General features: G+C 46.0%; 24 non-coding genes across 24 annotated transcripts; 10 read left to right on the top strand and 14 right to left on the bottom strand.

The window, feature by feature from the left end:
- Positions 1-1,304: 1,304 nt before the first annotated feature.
- TRNAK-CUU (transfer RNA lysine (anticodon CUU)) lies at positions 1,305-1,377 on the bottom strand. Its single transcript has one exon. It is a non-coding gene; the product is annotated as a tRNA-Lys (tRNA).
- Positions 1,378-1,511: 134 nt separating this feature from the next.
- TRNAG-GCC (transfer RNA glycine (anticodon GCC)) lies at positions 1,512-1,582 on the top strand. Its single transcript has one exon. It is a non-coding gene; the product is annotated as a tRNA-Gly (tRNA).
- Positions 1,583-2,925: 1,343 nt separating this feature from the next.
- Positions 2,926-2,998, bottom strand: TRNAK-CUU (transfer RNA lysine (anticodon CUU)). The gene has a single exon. It is a non-coding gene; the product is annotated as a tRNA-Lys (tRNA).
- Positions 2,999-3,132: 134 nt separating this feature from the next.
- On the top strand, positions 3,133-3,203 carry TRNAG-GCC (transfer RNA glycine (anticodon GCC)). The gene has a single exon. It is a non-coding gene; the product is annotated as a tRNA-Gly (tRNA).
- A 1,343-nt stretch (positions 3,204-4,546) lies between these two features.
- Positions 4,547-4,619, bottom strand: TRNAK-CUU (transfer RNA lysine (anticodon CUU)). Its single transcript has one exon. It is a non-coding gene; the product is annotated as a tRNA-Lys (tRNA).
- A 1,548-nt stretch (positions 4,620-6,167) lies between these two features.
- TRNAK-UUU (transfer RNA lysine (anticodon UUU)) lies at positions 6,168-6,240 on the bottom strand. Its single transcript has one exon. It is a non-coding gene; the product is annotated as a tRNA-Lys (tRNA).
- Positions 6,241-7,788: 1,548 nt separating this feature from the next.
- Positions 7,789-7,861, bottom strand: TRNAK-CUU (transfer RNA lysine (anticodon CUU)). The gene has a single exon. It is a non-coding gene; the product is annotated as a tRNA-Lys (tRNA).
- Positions 7,862-7,995: 134 nt separating this feature from the next.
- On the top strand, positions 7,996-8,066 carry TRNAG-GCC (transfer RNA glycine (anticodon GCC)). Its single transcript has one exon. It is a non-coding gene; the product is annotated as a tRNA-Gly (tRNA).
- A 1,343-nt stretch (positions 8,067-9,409) lies between these two features.
- TRNAK-CUU (transfer RNA lysine (anticodon CUU)) lies at positions 9,410-9,482 on the bottom strand. Its single transcript has one exon. It is a non-coding gene; the product is annotated as a tRNA-Lys (tRNA).
- A 134-nt stretch (positions 9,483-9,616) lies between these two features.
- TRNAG-GCC (transfer RNA glycine (anticodon GCC)) lies at positions 9,617-9,687 on the top strand. Its single transcript has one exon. It is a non-coding gene; the product is annotated as a tRNA-Gly (tRNA).
- A 1,343-nt stretch (positions 9,688-11,030) lies between these two features.
- TRNAK-CUU (transfer RNA lysine (anticodon CUU)) lies at positions 11,031-11,103 on the bottom strand. The gene has a single exon. It is a non-coding gene; the product is annotated as a tRNA-Lys (tRNA).
- Positions 11,104-11,237: 134 nt separating this feature from the next.
- On the top strand, positions 11,238-11,308 carry TRNAG-GCC (transfer RNA glycine (anticodon GCC)). Its single transcript has one exon. It is a non-coding gene; the product is annotated as a tRNA-Gly (tRNA).
- Positions 11,309-12,651: 1,343 nt separating this feature from the next.
- Positions 12,652-12,724, bottom strand: TRNAK-CUU (transfer RNA lysine (anticodon CUU)). The gene has a single exon. It is a non-coding gene; the product is annotated as a tRNA-Lys (tRNA).
- A 134-nt stretch (positions 12,725-12,858) lies between these two features.
- Positions 12,859-12,929, top strand: TRNAG-GCC (transfer RNA glycine (anticodon GCC)). Its single transcript has one exon. It is a non-coding gene; the product is annotated as a tRNA-Gly (tRNA).
- A 1,343-nt stretch (positions 12,930-14,272) lies between these two features.
- On the bottom strand, positions 14,273-14,345 carry TRNAK-CUU (transfer RNA lysine (anticodon CUU)). The gene has a single exon. It is a non-coding gene; the product is annotated as a tRNA-Lys (tRNA).
- A 1,756-nt stretch (positions 14,346-16,101) lies between these two features.
- On the bottom strand, positions 16,102-16,174 carry TRNAK-CUU (transfer RNA lysine (anticodon CUU)). The gene has a single exon. It is a non-coding gene; the product is annotated as a tRNA-Lys (tRNA).
- A 134-nt stretch (positions 16,175-16,308) lies between these two features.
- TRNAG-GCC (transfer RNA glycine (anticodon GCC)) lies at positions 16,309-16,379 on the top strand. Its single transcript has one exon. It is a non-coding gene; the product is annotated as a tRNA-Gly (tRNA).
- A 1,343-nt stretch (positions 16,380-17,722) lies between these two features.
- TRNAK-CUU (transfer RNA lysine (anticodon CUU)) lies at positions 17,723-17,795 on the bottom strand. Its single transcript has one exon. It is a non-coding gene; the product is annotated as a tRNA-Lys (tRNA).
- Positions 17,796-17,929: 134 nt separating this feature from the next.
- TRNAG-GCC (transfer RNA glycine (anticodon GCC)) lies at positions 17,930-18,000 on the top strand. The gene has a single exon. It is a non-coding gene; the product is annotated as a tRNA-Gly (tRNA).
- Positions 18,001-19,343: 1,343 nt separating this feature from the next.
- On the bottom strand, positions 19,344-19,416 carry TRNAK-CUU (transfer RNA lysine (anticodon CUU)). The gene has a single exon. It is a non-coding gene; the product is annotated as a tRNA-Lys (tRNA).
- A 134-nt stretch (positions 19,417-19,550) lies between these two features.
- TRNAG-GCC (transfer RNA glycine (anticodon GCC)) lies at positions 19,551-19,621 on the top strand. The gene has a single exon. It is a non-coding gene; the product is annotated as a tRNA-Gly (tRNA).
- A 2,964-nt stretch (positions 19,622-22,585) lies between these two features.
- On the bottom strand, positions 22,586-22,658 carry TRNAK-CUU (transfer RNA lysine (anticodon CUU)). The gene has a single exon. It is a non-coding gene; the product is annotated as a tRNA-Lys (tRNA).
- A 134-nt stretch (positions 22,659-22,792) lies between these two features.
- Positions 22,793-22,863, top strand: TRNAG-GCC (transfer RNA glycine (anticodon GCC)). The gene has a single exon. It is a non-coding gene; the product is annotated as a tRNA-Gly (tRNA).
- A 1,345-nt stretch (positions 22,864-24,208) lies between these two features.
- Positions 24,209-24,281, bottom strand: TRNAK-CUU (transfer RNA lysine (anticodon CUU)). Its single transcript has one exon. It is a non-coding gene; the product is annotated as a tRNA-Lys (tRNA).
- Between the last annotated feature and the right edge of the window lie 1,284 nt (positions 24,282-25,565).

Below are 25,565 nucleotides of genomic sequence, written 5' to 3'. Positions count from 1 at the left end.
TCAAGCTTAAGACATCTCTGCAGGCCAGAAGCCATTTAAGGACATTTGCAAGAGTCACCGTGGCACTTGGCCACAGTGCTGGCTGACAGTCGAGAAGAGGGACCCTAGTACCCAGCAAACATGACTCTAAGACACACAAGTTAAAGCAGCCTTGGGACACTTGCGTGCCCAAAGGCCTTGCATGTCTTCTAGCAGTGCCAGTGACGTGCAGCATCTCTCCCTCTCCAGTACTCACCTATTAGGCTTCTTTTTAACTGTCTAGAAAAGCCTCGGAAATGCCAAGTCAGCAGCATCTGCTCATCTGGTGTTGTTTTACAACTTTTTGCCTTGTTGTCTTTGCACTCTACTCAGGGCCTTGCTCAAATTTGGAGCGTTCTCTCTAGGCCCTCATTCATTCTACTTTTGTCCTGAGTTTTCTCACAGTAGATGTTGAGATGTTGTGTCAGCTTACCTACAACTTGCTTTCCCAGCACCTAGCAATTAAGAAAACATACTAAAAGTACAGAAAAAAAAGTAGTAACAAACTTAAGTCAAATGAAAGCAACCACTTTTTTTGCTTGCCGGGACTGAAAGGCTTTTTGGTTTGTAACTTTTGTTGGGAAGTACCTCATCTAAAAACAAGTTAAGGGAAAGAGCAACTTCCTTTTTTTCAATCCTCTCAGCTAAATCTCAGGCCGTGTGCAGAGTGCCCTCCTCATACTGCTATGTGAGCACCTTTGGAGTGCAAAGCCTAATACACACCATACCAATGCCTGTCAGATAGATGGGTCGAACAGATGATTTCCGGCAGGTCCGATCTGATTTCCGATCGTTTTTCTGATGGATTTGCATAGTAGTGATCGGAAATCCGAACGGAAATCCGATCGTGTCTGTCGGAAAGGATCTATCGGCCCATCTATCTGATGGGGAATTGCATGGTGTGCACCAGGCATACGAGAATGAGTATCTTTCAGGTGGTTGTTCCTTGTCAAGTGATTGATTGTAAGTCTCTCCTTGACAAAAGGACTGGAGTAAAGCCAACGGAAATCTGGGAAAAGCAGATAAGAAAAGTAGTATAGGAAAGATGAGTAAGATTGTAAGAAGGAGTGTTTTTCTCTTTCTTGGGGTGGTGAAGCACTTTTGCTGAAAAGTTGTTAAAAGAGGTTGTGTGAGTAAAAGTGAAGGGGAAAGCTGAGATGACATTTTCGTTTGTTAGCAAAGGGAGTGGGGAGTGGCATGTGAAAGAGGAAGTGATGGCCTGGTGATGGTTTGTAATCGTTTTGGAGGAGCTCTGCCTAGTAGAAAGTAAAAGGAGAAGCTTTGATCGCCCAACGTGGGGCTCGAACCCACGACCCTGAGATTAAGAGTCTCATGCTCTACCAACTGAGCTAGCCGGGCTTGCTTGCTTGAGCTGAAATGTCAAAAATTGCAAAATGGCGCCAGCCTCACCTTTGCCATCCGCACAGAAGAAGGCAATCTTGTATGGCCTGATTTGGCTGGCCACGTTTTTCAGCACCGAGCAACAGGGCAAGGCATTGGTGGTTCAGTGGTAGAATTCTCGCCTGCCACGCGGGAGGCCCGGGTTCGATTCCCGGCCAATGCAAATGCTAGGATTTTGGCACACCTCCACACTTTGCACTTCTCAAGCTTAAGACATCTCTGCAGGCCAGAAGCCATTTAAGGACATTTGCAAGAGTCACCGTGGCACTTGGCCACAGTGCTGGCTGACAGCCGAGAAGAGGGACCCTAGTACCCAGCAAACATGACTCTAAGACACACAAGTTAAAGCAGCCTTGGGACACTTGCGTGCCCAAAGGCCTTGCATGTCTTCTAGCAGTGCCAGTGACGTGCAGCATCTCTCCCTCTCCAGTACTCACCTATTAGGCTTCTTTTTAACTGTCTAGAAAAGCCTCGGAAATGCCAAGTCAGCAGCATCTGCTCATCTGGTGTTGTTTTACAACTTTTTGCCTTGTTGTCTTTGCACTCTACTCAGGGCCTTGCTCAAATTTGGAGCGTTCTCTCTAGGCCCTCATTCATTCTACTTTTGTCCTGAGTTTTCTCACAGTAGATGTTGAGATGTTGTGTCAGCTTACCTACAACTTGCTTTCCCAGCACCTAGCAATTAAGAAAACATACTAAAAGTACAGAAAAAAAAGTAGTAACAAACTTAAGTCAAATGAAAGCAACCACTTTTTTTGCTTGCCGGGACTGAAAGGCTTTTTGGTTTGTAACTTTTGTTGGGAAGTACCTCATCTAAAAACAAGTTAAGGGAAAGAGCAACTTCCTTTTTTTCAATCCTCTCAGCTAAATCTCAGGCCGTGTGCAGAGTGCCCTCCTCATACTGCTATGTGAGCACCTTTGGAGTGCAAAGCCTAATACACACCATACCAATGCCTGTCAGATAGATGGGTCGAACAGATGATTTCCGGCAGGTCCGATCTGATTTCCGATCGTTTTTCTGATGGATTTGCATAGTAGTGATCGGAAATCCGAACGGAAATCCGATCGTGTCTGTCGGAAAGGATCTATCGGCCCATCTATCTGATGGGGAATTGCATGGTGTGCACCAGGCATACGAGAATGAGTATCTTTCAGGTGGTTGTTCCTTGTCAAGTGATTGATTGTAAGTCTCTCCTTGACAAAAGGACTGGAGTAAAGCCAACGGAAATCTGGGAAAAGCAGATAAGAAAAGTAGTATAGGAAAGATGAGTAAGATTGTAAGAAGGAGTGTTTTTCTCTTTCTTGGGGTGGTGAAGCACGTTTGCTGAAAAGTTGTTAAAAGAGGTTGTGTGAGTAAAAGTGAAGGGGAAAGCTGAGATGACATTTTCGTTTGTTAGCAAAGGGAGTGGGGAGTGGCATGTGAAAGAGGAAGTGATGGCCTGGTGATGGTTTGTAATCGTTTTGGAGGAGCTCTGCCTAGTAGAAAGTAAAAGGAGAAGCTTTGATCGCCCAACATGGGGCTCGAACCCACGACCCTGAGATTAAGAGTCTCATGCTCTACCGACTGAGCTAGCCGGGCTTGCTTGCTTGAGCTGAAATGTCAAAAATTGCAAAATGGCGCCAGCCTCACCTTTGCCATCCGCACAGAAGAAGGCAATCTTGTATGGCCTGATTTGGCTGGCCACGTTTTTCAGCACCGAGCAACAGGGCAAGGCATTGGTGGTTCAGTGGTAGAATTCTCGCCTGCCACGCGGGAGGCCCGGGTTCGATTCCCGGCCAATGCAAATGCTAGGATTTTGGCACACCTCCACACTTTGCACTTCTCAAGCTTAAGACATCTCTGCAGGCCAGAAGCCATTTAAGGACATTTGCAAGAGTCACCGTGGCACTTGGCCACAGTGCTGGCTGACAGTCGAGAAGAGGGACCCTAGTACCCAGCAAACATGACTCTAAGACACACAAGTTAAAGCAGCCTTGGGACACTTGCGTGCCCAAAGGCCTTGCATGTCTTCTAGCAGTGCCAGTGACGTGCAGCATCTCTCCCTCTCCAGTACTCACCTATTAGGCTTCTTTTTAACTGTCTAGAAAAGCCTCGGAAATGCCAAGTCAGCAGCATCTGCTCATCTGGTGTTGTTTTACAACTTTTTGCCTTGTTGTCTTTGCACTCTACTCAGGGCCTTGCTCAAATTTGGAGCGTTCTCTCTAGGCCCTCATTCATTCTACTTTTGTCCTGAGTTTTCTCACAGTAGATGTTGAGATGTTGTGTCAGCTTACCTACAACTTGCTTTCCCAGCACCTAGCAATTAAGAAAACATACTAAAAGTACAGAAAAAAAAGTAGTAACAAACTTAAGTCAAATGAAAGCAACCACTTTTTTTGCTTGCCGGGACTGAAAGGCTTTTTGGTTTGTAACTTTTGTTGGGAAGTACCTCATCTAAAAACAAGTTAAGGGAAAGAGCAACTTCCTTTTTTTCAATCCTCTCAGCTAAATCTCAGGCCGTGTGCAGAGTGCCCTCCTCATACTGCTATGTGAGCACCTTTGGAGTGCAAAGCCTAATACACACCATACCAATGCCTGTCAGATAGATGGGTCGAACAGATGATTTCCGGCAGGTCCGATCTGATTTCCGATCGTTTTTCTGATGGATTTGCATAGTAGTGATCGGAAATCCGAACGGAAATCCGATCGTGTCTGTCGGAAAGGATCTATCGGCCCATCTATCTGATGGGGAATTGCATGGTGTGCACCAGGCATACGAGAATGAGTATCTTTCAGGTGGTTGTTCCTTGTCAAGTGATTGATTGTAAGTCTCTCCTTGACAAAAGGACTGGAGTAAAGCCAACGGAAATCTGGGAAAAGCAGATAAGAAATGTAGTATAGGAAAGATGAGTAAGATTGTAAGAAGGAGTGTTTTTCTCTTTCTTGGGGTGGTGAAGCACTTTTGCTGAAAAGTTGTTAAAAGAGGTTGTGTGAGTAAAAGTGAAGGGGAAAGCTGAGATGACATTTTCGTTTGTTAGCAAAGGGAGTGGGGAGTGGCATGTGAAAGAGGAAGTGATGGCCTGGTGATGGTTTGTAATCGTTTTGGAGGAGCTCTGCCTAGTAGAAAGTAAAAGGAGAAGCTTTGATCGCCCAACGTGGGGCTCGAACCCACGACCCTGAGATTAAGAGTCTCATGCTCTACCGACTGAGCTAGCCGGGCTTGCTTGCTTGAGCTGAAATGTCAAAAATTGCAAAATGGCGCCAGCCTCACCTTTGCCATCCGCACAGAAGAAGGCAATCTTGTATGGCCTGATTTGGCTGGCCACGTTTTTCAGCACCGAGCAACAGGGCAAGGCATTGGTGGTTCAGTGGTAGAATTCTCGCCTGCCACGCGGGAGGCCTGGGTTCGATTCCTGGCCAATGCAAATGCTAGGATTTTGGCACACCTCCACACTTTGCACTTCTCAAGCTTAAGACATCTCTGCAGGCCAGAAGCCATTTAAGGACATTTGCAAGAGTCACCGTGGCACTTGGCCACAGTGCTGGCTGACAGTCGAGAAGAGGGACCCTAGTACCCAGCAAACATGACTCTAAGACACACAAGTTAAAGCAGCCTTGGGACACTTGCGTGCCCAAAGGCCTTGCATGTCTTCTAGCAGTGCCAGTGACGTGCAGCATCTCTCCCTCTCCAGTACTCACCTATTAGGCTTCTTTTTAACTGTCTAGAAAAGCCTCGGAAATGCCAAGTCAGCAGCATCTGCTCATCTGGTGTTGTTTTACAACTTTTTGCCTTGTTGTCTTTGCACTCTACTCAGGGCCTTGCTCAAATTTGGAGCGTTCTCTCTAGGCCCTCATTCATTCTACTTTTGTCCTGAGTTTTCTCACAGTAGATGTTGAGATGTTGTGTCAGCTTACCTACAACTTGCTTTCCCAGCACCTAGCAATTAAGAAAACATACTAAAAGTACAGAAAAAAAAGTAGTAACAAACTTAAGTCAAATGAAAGCAACCACTTTTTTTGCTTGCCGGGACTGAAAGGCTTTTTGGTTTGTAACTTTTGTTGGGAAGTACCTCATCTAAAAACAAGTTAAGGGAAAGAGCAACTTCCTTTTTTTCAATCCTCTCAGCTAAATCTCAGGCCGTGTGCAGAGTGCCCTCCTCATACTGCTATGTGAGCACCTTTGGAGTGCAAAGCCTAATACACACCATACCAATGCCTGTCAGATAGATGGGTCGAACAGATGATTTCCGGCAGGTCCGATCTGATTTCCGATCGTTTTTCTGATGGATTTGCATAGTAGTGATCGGAAATCCGAACGGAAATCCGATCGTGTCTGTCGGAAAGGATCTATCGGCCCATCTATCTGATGGGGAATTGCATGGTGTGCACCAGGCATACGAGAATGAGTATCTTTCAGGTGGTTGTTCCTTGTCAAGTGATTGATTGTAAGTCTCTCCTTGACAAAAGGACTGGAGTAAAGCCAACGGAAATCTGGGAAAAGCAGATAAGAAAAGTAGTATAGGAAAGATGAGTAAGATTGTAAGAAGGAGTGTTTTTCTCTTTCTTGGGGTGGTGAAGCACTTTTGCTGAAAAGTTGTTAAAAGAGGTTGTGTGAGTAAAAGTGAAGGGGAAAGCTGAGATGACATTTTCGTTTGTTAGCAAAGGGAGTGGGGAGTGGCATGTGAAAGAGGAAGTGATGGCCTGGTGATGGTTTGTAATCGTTTTGGAGGAGCTCTGCCTAGTAGAAAGTAAAAGGAGAAGCTTTGATCGCCCAACGTGGGGCTCGAACCCACGACCCTGAGATTAAAAGTCTCATGCTCTACCGACTGAGCTAGCCGAGCTTGCTTGCTTGAGCTGAAATGGCAAAAATTGCAAAATGGCGCCAGCCTCACCTTTGCCATCCGCACAGAAGAAGGCAATCTTGTATGGCCTGATTTGGCTGGCCACGTTTTTCAGCACCGAGCAACAGGGCAAGGCATTGGTGGTTCAGTGGTAGAAATCTCGCCTGCCACGCGGGAGGCCCGGGTTCGATTCCCGGCCAATGCAAATGCTAGGATTTTGGCACAGCTCCACACTTTGCACTTCTCAAGCTTAAGACATCTCTGCAGGCCAGAAGCCATTTAAGGACATTTGCAAGAGTCACCGTGGCACTTGGCCACAGTGCTGGCTGACAGTCGAGAAGAGGGACCCTAGTACCCAGCAAACATGACTCTAAGACACACAAGTTAAAGCAGCCTTGGGACACTTGCGTGCCCAAAGGCCTTGCATGTCTTCTAGCAGTGCCAGTGACGTGCAGCATCTCTCCCTCTCCAGTACTCACCTATTAGGCTTCTTTTTAACTGTCTAGAAAAGCCTCGGAAATGCCAAGTCAGCAGCATCTGCTCATCTGGTGTTGTTTTACAACTTTTTGCCTTGTTGTCTTTGCACTCTACTCAGGGCCTTGCTCAAATTTGGAGCGTTCTCTCTAGGCCCTCATTCATTCTACTTTTGTCCTGAGTTTTCTCACAGTAGATGTTGAGATGTTGTGTCAGCTTACCTACAACTTGCTTTCCCAGCACCTAGCAATTAAGAAAACATACTAAAAGTACAGAAAAAAAAGTAGTAACAAACTTAAGTCAAATGAAAGCAACCACTTTTTTTGCTTGCCGGGACTGAAAGGCTTTTTGGTTTGTAACTTTTGTTGGGAAGTACCTCATCTAAAAACAAGTTAAGGGAAAGAGCAACTTCCTTTTTTTCAATCCTCTCAGCTAAATCTCAGGCCGTGTGCAGAGTGCCCTCCTCATACTGCTATGTGAGCACCTTTGGAGTGCAAAGCCTAATACACACCATACCAATGCCTGTCAGATAGATGGGTCGAACAGATGATTTCCGGCAGGTCCGATCTGATTTCCGATCGTTTTTCTGATGGATTTGCATAGTAGTGATCGGAAATCCGAACGGAAATCCGATCGTGTCTGTCGGAAAGGATCTATCGGCCCATCTATCTGATGGGGAATTGCATGGTGTGCACCAGGCATACGAGAATGAGTATCTTTCAGGTGGTTGTTCCTTGTCAAGTGATTGATTGTAAGTCTCTCCTTGACAAAAGGACTGGAGTAAAGCCAACGGAAATCTGGGAAAAGCAGATAAGAAAAGTAGTATAGGAAAGATGAGTAAGATTGTAAGAAGGAGTGTTTTTCTCTTTCTTGGGGTGGTGAAGCACTTTTGCTGAAAAGTTGTTAAAAGAGGTTGTGTGAGTAAAAGTGAAGGGGAAAGCTGAGATGACATTTTCGTTTGTTAGCAAAGGGAGTGGGGAGTGGCATGTGAAAGAGGAAGTGATGGCCTGGTGATGGTTTGTAATCGTTTTGGAGGAGCTCTGCCTAGTAGAAAGTAAAAGGAGAAGCTTTGATCGCCCAACGTGGGGCTCGAACCCACGACCCTGAGATTAAGAGTCTCATGCTCTACCGACTGAGCTAGCCGGGCTTGCTTGCTTGAGCTGAAATGTCAAAAATTGCAAAATGGCGCCAGCCTCACCTTTGCCATCCGCACAGAAGAAGGCAATCTTGTATGGCCTGATTTTGCTGGCCACGTTTTTCAGCACCGAGCAACAGGGCAAGGCATTGGTGGTTCAGTGGTAGAATTCTCGCCTGCCACGCGGGAGGCCCGGGTTCGATTCCCGGCCAATGCAAATGCTAGGATTTTGGCACACCTCCACACTTTGCACTTCTCAAGCTTAAGACATCTCTGCAGGCCAGAAGCCATTTAAGGACATTTGCAAGAGTCACCGTGGCACTTGGCCACAGTGCTGGCTGACAGTCGAGAAGAGGGACCCTAGTACCCAGCAAACATGACTCTAAGACACACAAGTTAAAGCAGCCTTGGGACACTTGCGTGCCCAAAGGCCTTGCATGTCTTCTAGCAGTGCCAGTGACGTGCAGCATCTCTCCCTCTCCAGTACTCACCTATTAGGCTTCTTTTTAACTGTCTAGAAAAGCCTCGGAAATGCCAAGTCAGCAGCATCTGCTCATCTGGTGTTGTTTTACAACTTTTTGCCTTGTTGTCTTTGCACTCTACTCAGGGCCTTGCTCAAATTTGGAGCGTTCTCTCTAGGCCCTCATTCATTCTACTTTTGTCCTGAGTTTTCTCACAGTAGATGTTGAGATGTTGTGTCAGCTTACCTACAACTTGCTTTCCCAGCACCTAGCAATTAAGAAAACATACTAAAAGTACAGAAAAAAAAGTAGTAACAAACTTAAGTCAAATGAAAGCAACCACTTTTTTTGCTTGCCGGGACTGAAAGGCTTTTTGGTTTGTAACTTTTGTTGGGAAGTACCTCATCTAAAAACAAGTTAAGGGAAAGAGCAACTTCCTTTTTTTCAATCCTCTCAGCTAAATCTCAGGCCGTGTGCAGAGTGCCCTCCTCATACTGCTATGTGAGCACCTTTGGAGTGCAAAGCCTAATACACACCATACCAATGCCTGTCAGATAGATGGGTCGAACAGATGATTTCCGGCAGGTCCGATCTGATTTCCGATCGTATTTCTGATGGATTTGCATAGTAGTGATCGGAAATCCGAACGGAAATCCGATCGTGTCTGTCGGAAAGGATCTATCTGCCCATCTATCTGATGGGGAATTGCATGGTGTGCACCAGGCATACGAGAATGAGTATCTTTCAGGTGGTTGTTCCTTGTCAAGTGATTGATTGTAAGTCTCTCCTTGACAAAAGGACTGGAGTAAAGCCAACGGAAATCTGGGAAAAGCAGATAAGAAAAGTAGTATAGGAAAGATGAGTAAGATTGTAAGAAGGAGTGTTTTTCTCTTTCTTGGGGTGGTGAAGCACTTTTGCTGAAAAGTTGTTAAAAGAGGTTGTGTGAGTAAAAGTGAAGGGGAAAGCTGAGATGACATTTTCGTTTGTTAGCAAAGGGAGTGGGGAGTGGCATGTGAAAGAGGAAGTGATGGCCTGGTGATGGTTTGTAATCGTTTTGGAGGAGCTCTGCCTAGTAGAAAGTAAAAGGAGAAGCTTTGATCGCCCAACGTGGGGCTCGAACCCACGACCCTGAGATTAAGAGTCTCATGCTCTACCGACTGAGCTAGCCGGGCTTGCTTGCTTGAGCTGAAATGTCAAAAATTGCAAAATGGCGCCAGCCTCACCTTTGCCATCCGCACAGAAGAAGGCAATCTTGTATGGCCTGATTTGGCTGGCCACGTTTTTCAGCACTGAGCAACAGGGCAAGGCATTGGTGGTTCAGTGGTAGAATTCTCGCCTGCCATGCGGGAGGCCCGGGTTTGATTCCCGGCCAATGCAAATGCTAGGATTTTGGCACACCTCCACACTTTGCACTTCTCAAGCTTAAGACATCTCTGCAGGCCAGAAGCCATTTAAGGACATTTGCAAGAGTCACCGTGGCACTTGGCCACAGTGCTGGCTGACAGTCGAGAAGAGGGACCCTAGTACCCAGCAAACATGACTCTAAGACACACAAGTTAAAGCAGCCTTGGGACACTTGCGTGCCCAAAGGCCTTGCATGTCTTCTAGCAGTGCCAGTGACGTGCAGCATCTCTCCCTCTCCAGTACTCACCTATTAGGCTTCTTTTTAACTGTCTAGAAAAGCCTCGGAAATGCCAAGTCAGCAGCATCTGCTCATCTGGTGTTGTTTTACAACTTTTTGCCTTGTTGTCTTTGCACTCTACTCAGGGCCTTGCTCAAATTTGGAGCGTTCTCTCTAGGCCCTCATTCATTCTACTTTTGTCCTGAGTTTTCTCACAGTAGATGTTGAGATGTTGTGTCAGCTTACCTACAACTTGCTTTCCCAGCACCTAGCAATTAAGAAAACATACTAAAAGTACAGAAAAAAAAGTAGTAACAAACTTAAGTCAAATGAAAGCAACCACTTTTTTTGCTTGCCGGGACTGAAAGGCTTTTTGGTTTGTAACTTTTGTTGGGAAGTACCTCATCTAAAAACAAGTTAAGGGAAAGAGCAACTTCCTTTTTTTCAATCCTCTCAGCTAAATCTCAGGCCGTGTGCAGAGTGCCCTCCTCATACTGCTATGTGAGCACCTTTGGAGTGCAAAGCCTAATACACACCATACCAATGCCTGTCAGATAGATGGGTCGAACAGATGATTTCCGGCAGGTCCGATCTGATTTCCGATCGTTTTTCTGATGGATTTGCATAGTAGTGATCGGAAATCCGAACGGAAATCCGATCGTGTCTGTCGGAAAGGATCTATCGGCCCATCTATCTGATGGGGAATTGCATGGTGTGCACCAGGCATACGAGAATGAGTATCTTTCAGGTGGTTGTTCCTTGTCAAGTGATTGATTGTAAGTCTCTCCTTGACAAAAGGACTGGAGTAAAGCCAACGGAAATCTGGGAAAAGCAGATAAGAAAAGTAGTATAGGAAAGATGAGTAAGATTGTAAGAAGGAGTGTTTTTCTCTTTCTTGGGGTGGTGAAGCACTTTTGCTGAAAAGTTGTTAAAAGAGGTTGTGTGAGTAAAAGTGAAGGGGAAAGCTGAGATGACATTTTCGTTTGTTAGCAAAGGGAGTGGGGAGTGGCATGTGAAAGAGGAAGTGATGGCCTGGTGATGGTTTGTAATCGTTTTGGAGGAGCTCTGCCTAGTAGAAAGTAAAAGGAGAAGCTTTGATCGCCCAACGTGGGGCTCGAACCCACGACCCTGAGATTAAGAGTCTCATGCTCTACCGACTGAGCTAGCCGGGCTTGCTTGCTTGAGCTGAAATGTCAAAAATTGCAAAATGGCGCCAGCCTCACCTTTGCCATCCGCACAGAAGAAGGCAATCTTGTATGGCCTGATTTGGCTGGCCACGTTTTTCAGCACCGAGCAACAGGGCAAGGCATTGGTGGTTCAGTGGTAGAATTCTCGCCTGCCACGCGGGAGGCCCGGGTTCGATTCCCGGCCAATGCAAATGCTAGGATTTTGGCACACCTCCACACTTTGCACTTCTCAAGCTTAAGACATCTCTGCAGGCCAGAAGCCATTTAAGGACATTTGCAAGAGTCACCGTGGCACTTGGCCACAGTGCTGGCTGACAGTCGAGAAGAGGGACCCTAGTACCCAGCAAACATGACTCTAAGACACACAAGTTAAAGCAGCCTTGGGACACTTGCGTGCCCAAAGGCCTTGCATGTCTTCTAGCAGTGCCAGTGACGTGCAGCATCTCTCCCTCTCCAGTACTCACCTATTAGGCTTCTTTTTAACTGTCTAGAAAAGCCTCGGAAATGCCAAGTCAGCAGCATCTGCTCATCTGGTGTTGTTTTACAACTTTTTGCCTTGTTGTCTTTGCACTCTACTCAGGGCCTTGCTCAAATTTGGAGCGTTCTCTCTAGGCCCTCATTCATTCTACTTTTGTCCTGAGTTTTCTCACAGTAGATGTTGAGATGTTGTGTCAGCTTACCTACAACTTGCTTTCCCAGCACCTAGCAATTAAGAAAACATACTAAAAGTACAGAAAAAAAAGTAGTAACAAACTTAAGTCAAATGAAAGCAACCACTTTTTTTGCTTGCCGGGACTGAAAGGCTTTTTGGTTTGTAACTTTTGTTGGGAAGTACCTCATCTAAAAACAAGTTAAGGGAAAGAGCAACTTCCTTTTTTTCAATCCTCTCAGCTAAATCTCAGGCCGTGTGCAGAGTGCCCTCCTCATACTGCTATGTGAGCACCTTTGGAGTGCAAAGCCTAATACACACCATACCAATGCCTGTCAGATAGATGGGTCGAACAGATGATTTCCGGCAGGTCCGATCTGATTTCCGATCGTATTTCTGATGGATTTGCATAGTAGTGATCGGAAATCCGAACGGAAATCCGATCGTGTCTGTCGGAAAGGATCTATCTGCCCATCTATCTGATGGGGAATTGCATGGTGTGCACCAGGCATACGAGAATGAGTATCTTTCAGGTGGTTGTTCCTTGTCAAGTGATTGATTGTAAGTCTCTCCTTGACAAAAGGACTGGAGTAAAGCCAACGGAAATCTGGGAAAAGCAGATAAGAAAAGTAGTATAGGAAAGATGAGTAAGATTGTAAGAAGGAGTGTTTTTCTCTTTCTTGGGGTGGTGAAGCACTTTTGCTGAAAAGTTGTTAAAAGAGGTTGTGTGAGTAAAAGTGAAGGGGAAAGCTGAGATGACATTTTCGTTTGTTAGCAAAGGGAGTGGGGAGTGGCATGTGAAAGAGGAAGTGATGGCCTGGTGATGGTTTGTAATCGTTTTGGAGGAGCTCTGCCTAGTAGAAAGTAAAAGGAGAAGCTTTGATCGCCCAACGTGGGGCTCGAACCCACGACCCTGAGATTAAGAGTCTCATGCTCTACCGACTGAGCTAGCCGGGCTTGCTTGCTTGAGCTGAAATGTCAAAAATTGCAAAATGGCGCCAGCCTCACCTTTGCCATCCGCACAGAAGAAGGCAATCTTGTATGGCCTGATTTGGCTGGCCACGTTTTTCAGCACCGAGCAACAGGGCAAGGCATTGGTGGTTCAGTGGTAGAATTCTCGCCTGCCACGCGGGAGGCCCGGGTTTGATTCCCGGCCAATGCAAATGCTAGGATTTTGGCACACCTCCACACTTTGCACTTCTCAAGCTTAAGACATCTCTGCAGGCCAGAAGCCATTTAAGGACATTTGCAAGAGTCACCGTGGCACTTGGCCACAGTGCTGGCTGACAGTCGAGAAGAGGGACCCTAGTACCCAGCAAACATGACTCTAAGACACACAAGTTAAAGCAGCCTTGGGACACTTGCGTGCCCAAAGGCCTTGCATGTCTTCTAGCAGTGCCAGTGACGTGCAGCATCTCTCCCTCTCCAGTACTCACCTATTAGGCTTCTTTTTAACTGTCTAGAAAAGCCTCGGAAATGCCAAGTCAGCAGCATCTGCTCATCTGGTGTTGTTTTACAACTTTTTGCCTTGTTGTCTTTGCACTCTACTCAGGGCCTTGCTCAAATTTGGAGCGTTCTCTCTAGGCCCTCATTCATTCTACTTTTGTCCTGAGTTTTCTCACAGTAGATGTTGAGATGTTGTGTCAGCTTACCTACAACTTGCTTTCCCAGCACCTAGCAATTAAGAAAACATACTAAAAGTACAGAAAAAAAAGTAGTAACAAACTTAAGTCAAATGAAAGCAACCACTTTTTTTGCTTGCCGGGACTGAAAGGCTTTTTGGTTTGTAACTTTTGTTGGGAAGTACCTCATCTAAAAACAAGTTAAGGGAAAGAGCAACTTCCTTTTTTTCAATCCTCTCAGCTAAATCTCAGGCCGTGTGCAGAGTGCCCTCCTCATACTGCTATGTGAGCACCTTTGGAGTGCAAAGCCTAATACACACCATACCAATGCCTGTCAGATAGATGGGTCGAACAGATGATTTCCGGCAGGTCCGATCTGATTTCCGATCGTTTTTCTGATGGATTTGCATAGTAGTGATCGGAAATCCGAACGGAAATCCGATCGTGTCTGTCGGAAAGGATCTATCGGCCCATCTATCTGATGGGGAATTGCATGGTGTGCACCAGGCATACGAGAATGAGTATCTTTCAGGTGGTTGTTCCTTGTCAAGTGATTGATTGTAAGTCTCTCCTTGACAAAAGGACTGGAGTAAAGCCAACGGAAATCTGGGAAAAGCAGATAAGAAAAGTAGTATAGGAAAGATGAGTAAGATTGTAAGAAGGAGTGTTTTTCTCTTTCTTGGGGTGGTGAAGCACTTTTGCTGAAAAGTTGTTAAAAGAGGTTGTGTGAGTAAAAGTGAAGGGGAAAGCTGAGATGACATTTTCGTTTGTTAGCAAAGGGAGTGGGGAGTGGCATGTGAAAGAGGAAGTGATGGCCTGGTGATGGTTTGTAATCGTTTTGGAGGAGCTCTGCCTAGTAGAAAGTAAAAGGAGAAGCTTTGATCGCCCAACGTGGGGCTCGAACCCACGACCCTGAGATTAAGAGTCTCATGCTCTACCGACTGAGCTAGCCGGGCTTGCTTGCTTGAGCTGAAATGTCAAAAATTGCAAAATGGCGCCAGCCTCACCTTTGCCATCCGCACAGAAGAAGGCAATCTTGTATGGCCTGATTTGGCTGGCCACGTTTTTCAGCACCGAGCAACAGGGCAAGGCATTGGTGGTTCAGTGGTAGAATTCTCGCCTGCCACGCGGGAGGCCTGGGTTTGATTCCCGGCCAATGCAAATGCTAGGATTTTGGCACACCTCCACACTTTGCACTTCTCAAGCTTAAGACATCTCTGCAGGCCAGAAGCCATTTAACCTCCCCGGCGTTCAATTCCCAGGATTTCTTTGCAAAAAGTGATAAAATGTATTTTTAAAACTTTTTTTTTTCCTGTAACTTGCCAAACTGTGTCAAGCAATGGTCTAGTATACAGTGCAGAAGAGTATTGATGTGTATGCACGTTTATACTGTTCACAGCATGTTTTTATGGATGGACATTTCTGTCCATACCGCTGAGGAGGTTAAGGACATTTGCAAGAGTCACCGTGGCACTTGGCCACAGTGCTGGCTGACAGTCGAGAAGAGGGACCCTAGTACCCAGCAAACATGACTCTAAGACACACAAGTTAAAGCAGCCTTGGGACACTTGCGTGCCCAAAGGCCTTGCATGTCTTCTAGCAGTGCCAGTGACGTGCAGCATCTCTCCCTCTCCAGTACTCACCTATTAGGCTTCTTTTTAACTGTCTAGAAAAGCCTCGGAAATGCCAAGTCAGCAGCATCTGCTCATCTGGTGTTGTTTTACAACTTTTTGCCTTGTTGTCTTTGCACTCTACTCAGGGCCTTGCTCAAATTTGGAGCGTTCTCTCTAGGCCCTCATTCATTCTACTTTTGTCCTGAGTTTTCTCACAGTAGATGTTGAGATGTTGTGTCAGCTTACCTACAACTTGCTTTCCCAGCACCTAGCAATTAAGAAAACATACTAAAAGTACAGAAAAAAAAGTAGTAACAAACTTAAGTCAAATGAAAGCAACCACTTTTTTTGCTTGCCGGGACTGAAAGGCTTTTTGGTTTGTAACTTTTGTTGGGAAGTACCTAATCTAAAAACAAGTTAAGGGAAAGAGCAACTTCCTTTTTTTCAATCCTCTCAGCTAAATCTCAGGCCGTGTGCAGAGTGCCCTCCTCATACTGCTATGTGAGCACCTTTGGAGTGCAAAGCCTAATACACACCATACCAATGCCTGTCAGATAGATGGGTCGAACAGATGATTTCCGGCAGGTCCGATCTGATTTCCGATCGTTTTTCTGATGGATTTGCATAGTAGTGATCGGAAATCCGAACGGAAATCCGATCGTGTCTGTCGGAAAGGATCTATCGGCCCATCTATCTGATGGGGAATTGCATGGTGTGCACCAGGTATACGAGAATGAGTATCTTTCAGGTGGTTGTTCCTTGTCAAGTGATTGATTGTAAGTCTCTCCTTGACAAAAGGACTGGAGTAAAGCCAACGGAAATCTGGGAAAAGCAGATAAGAAAAGTAGTATAGGAAAGATGAGTAAGATTGTAAGAAGGAGTGTTTTTCTCTTTCTTGGGGTGGTGAAGCACTTTTGCTGAAAAGTTGTTAAAAGAGGTTGTGTGAGTAAAAGTGAAGGGGAAAGCTGAGATGACATTTTCGTTTGTTAGCAAAGGGAGTGGGGAGTGGCATGTGAAAGAGGAAGTGATGGCCTGGTGATGGTTTGTAATCGTTTTGGAGGAGCTCTGCCTAGTAGAAAGTAAAAGGAGAAGCTTTGATCGCCCAACGTGGGGCTCGAACCCACGACCCTGAGATTAAGAGTCTCATGCTCTACCGACTGAGCTAGCCGGGCTTGCTTGCTTGAGCTGAAATGTCAAAAATTGCAAAATGGCGCCAGCCTCACCTTTGCCATCCACACAGAAGAAGGCAATCTTGTATGGCCTGATTTGGCTGGCCACGTTTTTCAGCACCGAGCAACAGGGCAAGGCATTGGTGGTTCAGTGGTAGAATTCTCGCCTGCCACGCGGGAGGCCCGGGTTCGATTCCCGGCCAATGCAAATGCTAGGATTTTGGCACACCTCCACACTTTGCACTTCTCAAGCTTAAGACATCTCTGCAGGCCAGAAGCCATTTAAGGACATTTGCAAGAGTCACCGTGGCACTTGGCCACAGTGCTGGCTGACAGTCGAGAAGAGGGACCCTAGTACCCAGCAAACATGACTCTAAGACACACAAGTTAAAGCAGCCTTGGGACACTTGCGTGCCCAAAGGCCTTGCATGTCTTCTAGCAGTGCCAGTGACGTGCAGCATCTCTCCCTCTCCAGTACTCACCTATTAGGCTTCTTTTTAACTGTCTAGAAAAGCCTCGGAAATGCCAAGTCAGCAGCATCTGCTCATCTGGTGTTGTTTTACAACTTTTTGCCTTGTTGTCTTTGCACTCTACTCAGGGCCTTGCTCAAATTTGGAGCGTTCTCTCTAGGCCCTCATTCATTCTACTTTTGTCCTGAGTTTTCTCACAGTAGATGTTGAGATGTTGTGTCAGCTTACCTACAACTTGCTTTCCCAGCACCTAGCAATTAAGAAAACATACTAAAAGTACAGAAAAAAAAGTAGTAACAAACTTAAGTCAAATGAAAGCAACCACTTTTTTTGCTTGCCGGGACTGAAAGGCTTTTTGGTTTGTAACTTTTGTTGGGAAGTACCTCATCTAAAAACAAGTTAAGGGAAAGAGCAACTTCCTTTTTTTCAATCCTCTCAGCTAAATCTCAGGCCGTGTGCAGAGTGCCCTCCTCATACTGCTATGTGAGCACCTTTGGAGTGCAAAGCCTAATACACACCATACCAATGCCTGTCAGATAGATGGGTCGAACAGATGATTTCCGGCAGGTCCGATCTGATTTCCGATCGTTTTTCTGATGGATTTGCATAGTAGTGATCGGAAATCCGAACGGAAATCCGATCGTGTCTGTCGGAAAGGATCTATCGGCCCATCTATCTGATGGGGAATTGCATGGTGTGCACCAGGCATACGAGAATGAGTATCTTTCAGGTGGTTGTTCCTTGTCAAGTGATTGATTGTAAGTCTCTCCTTGACAAAAGGACTGGAGTAAAGCCAACGGAAATCTGGGAAAAGCAGATAAGAAAAGTAGTATAGGAAAGATGAGTAAGATTGTAAGAAGGAGTGTTTTTCTCTTTCTTGGGGTGGTGAAGCACTTTTGCTGAAAAGTTGTTAAAAGAGGTTGTGTGAGTAAAAGTGAAGGGGAAAGCTGAGATGACATTTTCGTTTGTTAGCAAAGGGAGTGGGGAGTGGCATGTGAAAGAGGAAGTGATGGCCTGGTGATGGTTTGTAATCGTTTTGGAGGAGCTCTGCCTAGTAGAAAGTAAAAGGAGAAGCTTTGATCGCCCAACGTGGGGCTCGAACCCACGACCCTGAGATTAAGAGTCTCATGCTCTACCGACTGAGCTAGCCGGGCTTGCTTGCTTGAGCTGAAATGTCAAGAATTGCAAAATGGCGCCAGCCTCACCTTTGCCATCCGCACAGAAGAAGGCAATCTTGTATGGCCTGATTTGGCTGGCCACGTTTTTCAGCACCGAGCAACAGGGCAAGGCATTGGTGGTTCAGTGGTAGAATTCTCGCCTGCCACGCGGGAGGCCCGGGTTCGATTCCCGGCCAATGCAAATGCTAGGATTTTGGCACACCTCCACACTTTGCACTTCTCAAGCTTAAGACATCTCTGCAGGCCAGAAGCCATTTAAGGACATTTGCAAGAGTCACCGTGGCACTTGGCCACAGTGCTGGCTGACAGTCGAGAAGAGGGACCCTAGTACCCAGCAAACATGACTCTAAGACACACAAGTTAAAGCAGCCTTGGGACACTTGCGTGCCCAAAGGCCTTGCATGTCTTCTAGCAGTGCCAGTGACGTGCAGCATCTCTCCCTCTCCAGTACTCACCTATTAGGCTTCTTTTTAACTGTCTAGAAAAGCCTCGGAAATGCCAAGTCAGCAGCATCTGCTCATCTGGTGTTGTTTTACAACTTTTTGCCTTGTTGTCTTTGCACTCTACTCAGGGCCTTGCTCAAATTTGGAGCGTTCTCTCTAGGCCCTCATTCATTCTACTTTTGTCCTGAGTTTTCTCACAGTAGATGTTGAGATGTTGTGTCAGCTTACCTACAACTTGCTTTCCCAGCACCTAGCAATTAAGAAAACATACTAAAAGTACAGAAAAAAAAGTAGTAACAAACTTAAGTCAAATGAAAGCAACCACTTTTTTTGCTTGCCGGGACTGAAAGGCTTTTTGGTTTGTAACTTTTGTTGGGAAGTACCTCATCTAAAAACAAGTTAAGGGAAAGAGCAACTTCCTTTTTTTCAATCCTCTCAGCTAAATCTCAGGCCGTGTGCAGAGTGCCCTCCTCATACTGCTATGTGAGCACCTTTGGAGTGCAAAGCCTAATACACACCATACCAATGCCTGTCAGATAGATGGGTCGAACAGATGATTTCCGGCAGGTCCGATCTGATTTCCGATCGTTTTTCTGATGGATTTGCATAGTAGTGATCGGAAATCCGAACGGAAATCCGATCGTGTCTGTCGGAAAGGATCTATCGGCCCATCTATCTGATGGGGAATTGCATGGTGTGCACCAGGCATACGAGAATGAGTATCTTTCAGGTGGTTGTTCCTTGTCAAGTGATTGATTGTAAGTCTCTCCTTGACAAAAGGACTGGAGTAAAGCCAACGGAAATCTGGGAAAAGCAGATAAGAAAAGTAGTATAGGAAAGATGAGTAAGATTGTAAGAAGGAGTGTTTTTCTCTTTCTTGGGGTGGTGAAGCACTTTTGCTGAAAAGTTGTTAAAAGAGGTTGTGTGAGTAAAAGTGAAGGGGAAAGCTGAGATGACATTTTCGTTTGTTAGCAAAGGGAGTGGGGAGTGGCATGTGAAAGAGGAAGTGATGGCCTGGTGATGGTTTGTAATCGTTTTGGAGGAGCTCTGCCTAGTAGAAAGTAAAAGGAGAAGCTTTGATCACCCAACGTGGGGCTCGAACCCACGACCCTGAGATTAAGAGTCTCATGCTCTACCGACTGAGCTAGCCGGGCTTGCTTGCTTGAGCTGAAATGTCAAAAATTGCAAAATGGCGCCAGCCTCACCTTTGCCATCCGCACAGAAGAAGGCAATCTTGTATGGCCTGATTTGGCTGGCCACGTTTTTCAGCACCGAGCAACAGGGCAAGGCATTGGTGGTTCAGTGGTAGAATTCTCGCCTGCCACGCGGGAGGCCTGGGTTCGATTCCCGGCCAATGCAAATGCTAGGATTTTGGCACACCTCCACACTTTGCACTTCTCAAGCTTAAGACATCTCTGCAGGCCAGAAGCCATTTAAGGACATTTGCAAGAGTCACCGTGGCACTTGGCCACAGTGCTGGCTGACAGTCGAGAAGAGGGACCCTAGTACCCAGCAAACATGACTCTAAGACACACAAGTTAAAGCAGCCTTGGGACACTTGCGTGCCCAAAGGCCTTGCATGTCTTCTAGCAGTGCCAGTGACGTGCAGCATCTCTCCCTCTCCAGTACTCACCTATTAGGCTTCTTTTTAACTGTCTAGAAAAGCCTCGGAAATGCCAAGTCAGCAGCATCTGCTCATCTGGTGTTGTTTTACAACTTTTTGCCTTGTTGTCTTTGCACTCTACTCAGGGCCTTGCTCAAATTTGGAGCGTTCTCTCTAGGCCCTCATTCATTCTACTTTTGTCCTGAGTTTTCTCACAGTAGATGTTGAGATGTTGTGTCAGCTTACCTACAACTTGCTTTCCCAGCACCTAGCAATTAAGAAAACATACTAAAAGTACAGAAAAAAAAGTAGTAACAAACTTAAGTCAAATGAAAGCAACCACTTTTTTTGCTTGCCGGGACTGAAAGGCTTTTTGGTTTGTAACTTTTGTTGGGAAGTACCTCATCTAAAAACAAGTTAAGGGAAAGAGCAACTTCCTTTTTTTCAATCCTCTCAGCTAAATCTCAGGCCGTGTGCAGAGTGCCCTCCTCATACTGCTATGTGAGCACCTTTGGAGTGCAAAGCCTAATACACACCATACCAATGCCTGTCAGATAGATGGGTCGAACAGATGATTTCCGGCAGGTCCGATCTGATTTCCGATCGTTTTTCTGATGGATTTGCATAGTAGTGATCGGAAATCCGAACGGAAATCCGATCGTGTCTGTCGGAAAGGATCTATCGGCCCATCTATCTGATGGGGAATTGCATGGTGTGCACCAGGCATACGAGAATGAGTATCTTTCAGGTGGTTGTTCCTTGTCAAGTGATTGATTGTAAGTCTCTCCTTGACAAAAGGACTGGAGTAAAGCCAACGGAAATCTGGGAAAAGCAGATAAGAAAAGTAGTATAGGAAAGATGAGTAAGATTGTAAGAAGGAGTGTTTTTCTCTTTCTTGGGGTGGTGAAGCACTTTTGCTGAAAAGTTGTTAAAAGAGGTTGTGTGAGTAAAAGTGAAGGGGAAAGCTGAGATGACATTTTCGTTTGTTAGCAAAGGGAGTGGGGAGTGGCATGTGAAAGAGGAAGTGATGGCCTGGTGATGGTTTGTAATCGTTTTGGAGGAGCTCTGCCTAGTAGAAAGTAAAAGGAGAAGCTTTGATCGCCCAACGTGGGGCTCGAACCCACGACCCTGATATTAAGAGTCTCATGCTCTACCGACTGAGCTAGCCGGGCTTGCTTGCTTGAGCTGAAATGGCAAAAATTGCAAAATGGCGCCAGCCTCACCTTTGCCATCCGCACAGAAGAAGGCAATCTTGTATGGCCTGATTTGGCTGGCCACGTTTTTCAGCACCGAGCAACAGGGCAAGGCATTGGTGGTTCAGTGGTAGAAATCTCGCCTGCCACGCGGGAGGCCCGGGTTCGATTCCCGGCCAATGCAAATGCTAGGATTTTGGCACAGCTCCACACTTTGCACTTCTCAAGCTTAAGACATCTCTGCAGGCCAGAAGCCATTTAAGGACATTTGCAAGAGTCACCGTGGCACTTGGCCACAGTGCTGGCTGACAGTCGAGAAGAGGGACCCTAGTACCCAGCAAACATGACTCTAAGACACACAAGTTAAAGCAGCCTTGGGACACTTGCGTGCCCAAAGGCCTTGCATGTCTTCTAGCAGTGCCAGTGACGTGCAGCATCTCTCCCTCTCCAGTACTCACCTATTAGGCTTCTTTTTAACTGTCTAGAAAAGCCTCGGAAATGCCAAGTCAGCAGCATCTGCTCATCTGGTGTTGTTTTACAACTTTTTGCCTTGTTGTCTTTGCACTCTACTCAGGGCCTTGCTCAAATTTGGAGCGTTCTCTCTAGGCCCTCATTCATTCTACTTTTGTCCTGAGTTTTCTCACAGTAGATGTTGAGATGTTGTGTCAGCTTACCTACAACTTGCTTTCCCAGCACCTAGCAATTAAGAAAACATACTAAAAGTACAGAAAAAAAAGTAGTAACAAACTTAAGTCAAATGAAAGCAACCACTTTTTTTGCTTGCCGGGACTGAAAGGCTTTTTGGTTTGTAACTTTTGTTGGGAAGTACCTCATCTAAAAACAAGTTAAGGGAAAGAGCAACTTCCTTTTTTTCAATCCTCTCAGCTAAATCTCAGGCCGTGTGCAGAGTGCCCTCCTCATACTGCTATGTGAGCACCTTTGGAGTGCAAAGCCTAATACACACCATACCAATGCCTGTCAGATAGATGGGTCGAACAGATGATTTCCGGCAGGTCCGATCTGATTTCCGATCGTTTTTCTGATGGATTTGCATAGTAGTGATCGGAAATCCGAACGGAAATCCGATCGTGTCTGTCGGAAAGGATCTATCGGCCCATCTATCTGATGGGGAATTGCATGGTGTGCACCAGGCATACGAGAATGAGTATCTTTCAGGTGGTTGTTCCTTGTCAAGTGATTGATTGTAAGTCTCTCCTTGACAAAAGGACTGGAGTAAAGCCAACGGAAATCTGGGAAAAGCAGATAAGAAAAGTAGTATAGGAAAGATGAGTAAGATTGTAAGAAGGAGTGTTTTTCTCTTTCTTGGGGTGGTGAAGCACTTTTGCTGAAAAGTTGTTAAAAGAGGTTGTGTGAGTAAAAGTGAAGGGGAAAGCTGAGATGACATTTTCGTTTGTTAGCAAAGGGAGTGGGGAGTGGCATGTGAAAGAGGAAGTGATGGTCTGGTGATGGTTTGTAATCGTTTTGGAGGAGCTCTGCCTAGTAGAAAGTAAAAGGAGAAGCTTTGATCGCCCAACGTGGGGCTCGAACCCACGACCCTGAGATTAAGAGTCTCATGCTCTACCGACTGAGCTAGCCGGGCTTGCTTGCTTGAGCTGAAATGTCAAAAATTGCAAAATGGCGCCAGCCTCACCTTTGCCATCCGCACAGAAGAAGGCAATCTTGTATGGCCTGATTTGGCTGGCCACGTTTTTCAGCACCGAGCAACAGGGCAAGGCATTGGTGGTTCAGTGGTAGAATTCTCGCCTGCCACGCGGGAGGCCCGGGTTCGATTCCCGGCCAATGCAAATGCTAGGATTTTGGCACACCTCCACACTTTGCACTTCTCAAGCTTAAGACATCTCTGCAGGCCAGAAGCCATTTAAGGACATTTGCAAGAGTCACCGTGGCACTTGGCCACAGTGCTGGCTGACAGTCGAGAAGAGGGACCCTAGTACCCAGCAAACATGACTCTAAGACACACAAGTTAAAGCAGCCTTGGGACACTTGCGTGCCCAAAGGCCTTGCATGTCTTCTAGCAGTGCCAGTGACGTGCAGCATCTCTCCCTCTCCAGTACTCACCTATTAGGCTTCTTTTTAACTGTCTAGAAAAGCCTCGGAAATGCCAAGTCAGCAGCATCTGCTCATCTGGTGTTGTTTTACAACTTTTTGCCTTGTTGTCTTTGCACTCTACTCAGGGCCTTGCTCAAATTTGGAGCGTTCTCTCTAGGCCCTCATTCATTCTACTTTTGTCCTGAGTTTTCTCACAGTAGATGTTGAGATGTTGTGTCAGCTTACCTACAACTTGCTTTCCCAGCACCTAGCAATTAAGAAAACATACTAAAAGTACAGAAAAAAAAAAGTAGTAACAAACTTAAGTCAAATGAAAGCAACCACTTTTTTTGCTTGCCGGGACTGAAAGGCTTTTTGGTTTGTAACTTTTGTTGGGAAGTACCTCATCTAAAAACAAGTTAAGGGAAAGAGCAACTTCCTTTTTTTCAATCCTCTCAGCTAAATCTCAGGCCGTGTGCAGAGTGCCCTCCTCATACTGCTATGTGAGCACCTTTGGAGTGCAAAGCCTAATACACACCATACCAATGCCTGTCAGATAGATGGGTCGAACAGATGATTTCCGGCAGGTCCGATCTGATTTCCGATCGTTTTTCTGATGGATTTGCATAGTAGTGATCGGAAATCCGAACGGAAATCCGATCGTGTCTGTCGGAAAGGATCTATCGGCCCATCTATCTGATGGGGAATTGCATGGTGTGCACCAGGCATACGAGAATGAGTATCTTTCAGGTGGTTGTTCCTTGTCAAGTGATTGATTGTAAGTCTCTCCTTGACAAAAGGACTGGAGTAAAGCCAACGGAAATCTGGGAAAAGCAGATAAGAAAAGTAGTATAGGAAAGATGAGTAAGATTGTAAGAAGGAGTGTTTTTCTCTTTCTTGGGGTGGTGAAGCACTTTTGCTGAAAAGTTGTTAAAAGAGGTTGTGTGAGTAAAAGTGAAGGGGAAAGCTGAGATGACATTTTCGTTTGTTAGCAAAGGGAGTGGGGAGTGGCATGTGAAAGAGGAAGTGATGGCCTGGTGATGGTTTGTAATCGTTTTGGAGGAGCTCTGCCTAGTAGAAAGTAAAAGGAGAAGCTTTGATCGCCCAACGTGGGGCTCGAACCCACGACCCTGAGATTAAGAGTCTCATGCTCTACCGACTGAGCTAGCCGGGCTTGCTTGCTTGAGCTGAAATGTCAAAAATTGCAAAATGGCGCCAGCCTCACCTTTGCCATCCACACAGAAGAAGGCAATCTTGTATGGCCTGATTTGGCTGGCCACGTTTTTCAGCACCGAGCAACAGGGCAAGGGATTGGTGGTTCAGTGGTAGAATTCTCGCCTGCCACGCGGGAGGCCCGGGTTTGATTCCCGGCCAATGCAAATGCTAGGATTTTGGCACACCTCCACACTTTGCACTTCTCAAGCTTAAGACATCTCTGCAGGCCAGAAGCCATTTAAGGACATTTGCAAGAGTCACCGTGGCACTTGGCCACAGTGCTGGCTGACAGTCGAGAAGAGGGACCCTAGTACCCAGCAAACATGACTCTAAGACACACAAGTTAAAGCAGCCTTGGGACACTTGCGTGCCCAAAGGCCTTGCATGTCTTCTAGCAGTGCCAGTGACGTGCAGCATCTCTCCCTCTCCAGTACTCACCTATTAGGCTTCTTTTTAACTGTCTAGAAAAGCCTCGGAAATGCCAAGTCAGCAGCATCTGCTCATCTGGTGTTGTTTTACAACTTTTTGCCTTGTTGTCTTTGCACTCTACTCAGGGCCTTGCTCAAATTTGGAGCGTTCTCTCTAGGCCCTCATTCATTCTACTTTTGTCCTGAGTTTTCTCACAGTAGATGTTGAGATGTTGTGTCAGCTTACCTACAACTTGCTTTCCCAGCACCTAGCAATTAAGAAAACATACTAAAAGTACAGAAAAAAAAGTAGTAACAAACTTAAGTCAAATGAAAGCAACCACTTTTTTTGCTTGCCGGGACTGAAAGGCTTTTTGGTTTGTAACTTTTGTTGGGAAGTACCTCATCTAAAAACAAGTTAAGGGAAAGAGCAACTTCCTTTTTTTTCAATCCTCTCAGCTAAATCTCAGGCCGTGTGCAGAGTGCCCTCCTCATACTGCTATGTGAGCACCTTTGGAGTGCAAAGCCTAATACACACCATACCAATGCCTGTCAGATAGATGGGTCGAACAGATGATTTCCGGCAGGTCCGATCTGATTTCCGATCGTTTTTCTGATGGATTTGCATAGTAGTGATCGGAAATCCGAACGGAAATCCGATCGTGTCTGTCGGAAAGGATCTATCGGCCCATCTATCTGATGGGGAATTGCATGGTGTGCACCAGGCATACGAGAATGAGTATCTTTCAGGTGGTTGTTCCTTGTCAAGTGATTGATTGTAAGTCTCTCCTTGACAAAAGGACTGGAGTAAAGCCAACGGAAATCTGGGAAAAGCA

Source organism: Hyperolius riggenbachi, chromosome 4, assembly GCF_040937935.1.
Source record: "Hyperolius riggenbachi isolate aHypRig1 chromosome 4, aHypRig1.pri, whole genome shotgun sequence".
Taxonomy (NCBI): Eukaryota; Metazoa; Chordata; class Amphibia; order Anura; family Hyperoliidae; genus Hyperolius; species Hyperolius riggenbachi.
The sequence above is the reverse complement of the archived record's forward strand: the minus strand, read 5'-3'. Positions and strand labels throughout refer to the sequence as shown.